Genomic DNA, 4,276 nt, shown 5'->3' with positions numbered 1-4,276 from the left:
AATATGTTTAAAAATACATGCTAAAGTTTTGTTGCAAAATACAAAAAATAGTGTCTAAATATGAGTAAATAAAAAATTGAATTTAAAAATTAAAATTAAAGATTTTTTTCCTGAAAGTTTGGGCCAAAAACATGGGTGGACATTATACATGGCAAAATATAGTAATTTGCATCCAATAAGGAAATATTCAATGAAGAAAAAAAGTTTTTTTCACTTTCATCTCCCTTTGACAAGTTGAGAATAAATAGCAAGGCTTGGACATATTCATATGCTGCTGTGTATAATGTGCACTTTTTGCCTAAGTTTTTGGAGAAAAATAAAGCTATGCATTATATTGGGCAGTTCTAATTCCATATCTATATAAATGTTTTAAATTCTCTCTTTATGTTTATGCATTAAAAGTATAACTCTAGAAAGCAATAATGATCTCTGTATACAAAATAATACCCTGGAATATAACTGGTTTTGCTTTTAAATATAAGTAAATAAATAATTGAATTTAAAAATTAAATCAAGAATTTTTTTTTCTGAAAATTTGGGCCAAAAACATGGGTGTGCATTTTACACAGCAAAATACAGTATTTTGATATAGGCATTGAGTGCTGCAGCTCCTGAATCCCTGCTGTTCAATCTGTATCATTCTTTGTCTACAGACAGACCTTAAATTGTGATTTATAAAGTTTTCTTTTTTTTCCAGGGGAGAACATGAATGCAGCCCCCTACTACCACAAATCATGCAGTCGAGTTTCCCACATTTGGGGAATTCACAGGTGTCAGCACATCCAGAGTGCAACGGATAAGCCTCGCCCTGGGAAAACCACCTTCGTGATCATGATGCCTCCCCTGCCAGATAAGTATGATTTTTTTAATGAATTTTCATCTCCGCTCTCTCCCTCGGGTCTTACTTAACTTAAGACCGTCTCTACAGCCTCTCCTCCGTCAGAGCCTCCCTTTGGTTAGTTCACTTCTCCACAGAGAGGCTGACAGAAGACCACATCTAATCTCGTGAGGTTTTCTCTCTGTCCTGTGGTGATAAGAGAAGGTTAAAGTAGTGAGATATTGAGTTAAAAGGTATGTAGGTACTTTGTTCTTGATTAACTCATAAAAGAAGCTCAATACAGTGCTTGCTGACTAAAAGTTTAAAAGCAGTTTTTTAAAAAAACTTATGAAACTGATTCTCAATAAATTTTTGAAAAATATCACATACGTTTATATTTTAAGTATTTATAAACAGAAAATGAATTCTACTGGTACTTTATCAGTGAATTTTTTATTCTTAAAAAAGGCCTCATTTAGTTTAAGATACATATTGTTAAAATTATGTTTTGAGAGTGTCCTAGCAGGACTAATGCCCAGAACCAGTGAAAATTGTGGGGAAACGCTGTCATATAAAAGCCTAAACTCTGGCTTTCTGGCCTGGGGAAGGCAGAAGTGTGCAGCCCGCCGGGGCGGGGGGGGCGGGCAGGGGGAGGTGGGGGCATTGCAGGCAGCCAGGGCGCCCTTGGGAGCTGCAAGGCAGAGGCAACCTGCAAGTCAGACCATCAGGTGTGGTCTCTGTCCCTGGTGGACTGGCTGCTCTACACTCCTACTGGAGTGTAGGAGTGTAGGAGTAGGGGTGGTGTTTCTCCTGTTCCTGTACCTGTGACCTTGGTGGATTACTTGACACCTGCATTGAGAAGCTGGCTCCTGGACTGTTTTCTGAAAATGACTACAACTTCTTGACCAAAGGACACAGACAGGTTGGTGTAACAGAAGAATTTCAAACTCTAAGGGACCTTCCTTTTGTCTTACACATTCGTTACTCATTTGGGGAATATGTTAAATGGTTAATAGTCTTACCTATTCATTGCTAACTTCTTAAAACTAGACTCTTTGATTCATATTCAATAACTTTTTTCAAACATCTGCTGGCTTTACGGGAGCTGAATTAAAATATTTATACAGAAAGGTTTAGTGTGTTCATTGAGAACTACAGTAATGTCTTTCCTTTAACATTTTAAGGGTAGGCCAAGGTTTAATATGATACAAATGATAATGTGATAGGATGGTAACAAGCTAGGAAAATTCCTGGGCAAATGGAATGGGGAACTGAGACAAGAAAATTAAACAAGACTGAGCAGTTTGAGTAACTCGTGGCCAACTGATGAATTTCAAGACCTTATGTCCCCTAATCTAGGACATTTGAAAGCTGGCCTAACCAGAGATACATGGCTTAAACCACCCTGGTCTGACAGCTTCCTTTGATACTTCTTACAGATGCTGGCCACAAACCACAGGTGTGCTGGAAGGAGAGGAATGCTGCTGCCAACGGAGAGACAACACCGGAACAGAGGGAGAGAACTTGGGAAGAAGCTGCAGGACTCCTCTTCCAGCTCCTCCTCCCCTTACTTCCAAGAGAAAGGACAAGTCTGCTCCCCTTAGAAATTTCTCCCTCCAGAATTCCCATGTGTCCTCTATATAAACTTGCTTCTTAAAGCTCAAGATGAAGGTGGGTGTTAGGGTTTTACCCACCACCTTCTCAGATTGCTGGCCTCTGGTATTAATAACAGTATAATTATAGTCCAATCTCTGTCTCTGCTTTTTGATTGAACAGTGACAAGCAGCATGAGCCCCAGACTCAGTTGCCTTCCAATTTCAATACAGTGAATTAATAAGGTGAAGTATCTAAAAATTACTCAAAAGCAAGGGAAGGAGTTTGAGGGAAGGAGTTAAAAGGTACACAGAAAATACAGGTCTACAAAGTATTGGATGTAAGTGGGTCTCTGTTGTGGCTGCCAGACTGATGTGATCTTAGAGAAAGCGTATAATATCCAATATCGAAAAGCTGGGGTGCGAGTCTTCCCACCCCAACCTCTTCCTTTTAAGCTCTTGAACTCCCTAAAATAGGATGGTATATTTCAAACCTATTTTTTTATTATTGGGGTTGCATTAAGAGTGCTTGTGGCCAAAACATATTTATTTTTATAATTTCTGTAACTCACTTAATTACTTTAGCAAAGTCAGCCCATTTACTCATTCAACGAACTTTTGAGCTTCAGTATGGACATGGGTAGGGCAGTGAACAAAACAAGCAAAAATCCTTGCCTTCATGGAGCTTACCACCTTGCTTTAAAAAGAAAAAATCTAAGTATGTTAACAAGAATGTACACTGGATTTTAAATTAAAAAGGTCATGCTCCCAGAGTAGCCACTATAAGCCCTCAGAACAGATATTCCTTTGTATAACATTAGAAATAGCCTCTCATCAAAAAGGGTGACATTTGATATTTGAGAATTGCCTTTGTATTTTGGGGATACTTCCCTCCTTTCCAATCAGGGTGTAGAGCTGGTAAACTCTATGTCCTTTACCTTTTAGAATGGCCATTAGGGTTACAGTGAAATCTGGGACTGATTTTGGAGGACCTTATCTGTGGACTGTAAGGTTAACAGTACCTTCAGGGTACTGTTGCATTTTTCTGAAGAAAACTTTTTTCAAGTTTGGAGCATCTAGAAAAACACAGAACTGACTTCCGCCAAGATGGAGGCATAGATGGAAACACTGTGCCTTCTCCCACAACCAAGTTTGAACACAACAAAGGTTTGGAGAACTAGGACACACCCAAAGACCAGAAAACGGAATTATACGGAAGTCCGACAACTACGAACCTTTCAACGGGACGGTAAGAGAGGCAGAGCCAGCAGCAGAGCTGGGTCGGGCAGGACAGATCCCCCGACCTAGGTGTGCAGGCAGCCCAGAACCAGTCAGGGTGTGGGGCAGACTGACCACAGTCACACATTCGCGTACAGATGGACCACACAGGCCCCAGGGGGCGAACCCAGTGGTGGAGGGCTGATGGCGGTGGCACACTCGCGTGCAGTGGAACAAAACGTGTGGGCCTGGTGATGGTGGTGGCTGCGGCGCCGGGGTCGCGGGGGCAGGCGGCAGACGGGAAGCCATTGTCCCTCTTTGACCCCGCCCCCACATACAACGTCACAACCCAGCGACTTAGTTGCCCTGCTCTAGTGAACACTTTAGGGCTCTGATCCTGCTATGGAACAGGCACGAACAACCCCAAAGATGGTGCAAGAAGAACTCAAAGTCCCAGAGCCAATAACTCTAAGAGACCAAGAAATTGCCAGCCTCTCAGAAGCACAATTCAAGACACTATTTATCAGGATGCTCACAGAACTGGTAGATTATAGTCACAAATTAGAGGAACATAGTCACAAATTAGAGGAACATAGTCACAAATTAGAGGAACATATGAAGGCTAAACTAATTGAAATGAAGGGAGATG

General features: G+C 41.1%; 1 non-coding gene across 1 annotated transcript; it reads right to left on the bottom strand.

The window, feature by feature from the left end:
- Window positions 1–694: 694 nt before the first annotated feature.
- LOC119000604 (U1 spliceosomal RNA) lies at window positions 695–858 on the bottom strand. Its single transcript, XR_005069361.1, has one exon. It is a non-coding gene; the product is annotated as a U1 spliceosomal RNA (small nuclear RNA).
- Window positions 859–4,276: the final 3,418 nt, after the last annotated feature.

The sequence above is a fragment of the Sturnira hondurensis genome, unplaced genomic scaffold (assembly GCF_014824575.4).
Source record: "Sturnira hondurensis isolate 20B ecotype Veracruz unplaced genomic scaffold, ASM1482457v3 Scaffold0015793, whole genome shotgun sequence".
In the NCBI taxonomy this organism is placed as follows: domain Eukaryota; kingdom Metazoa; phylum Chordata; class Mammalia; order Chiroptera; family Phyllostomidae; genus Sturnira; species Sturnira hondurensis.
This window is presented reverse-complemented; position numbering and strand designations above follow the sequence as displayed.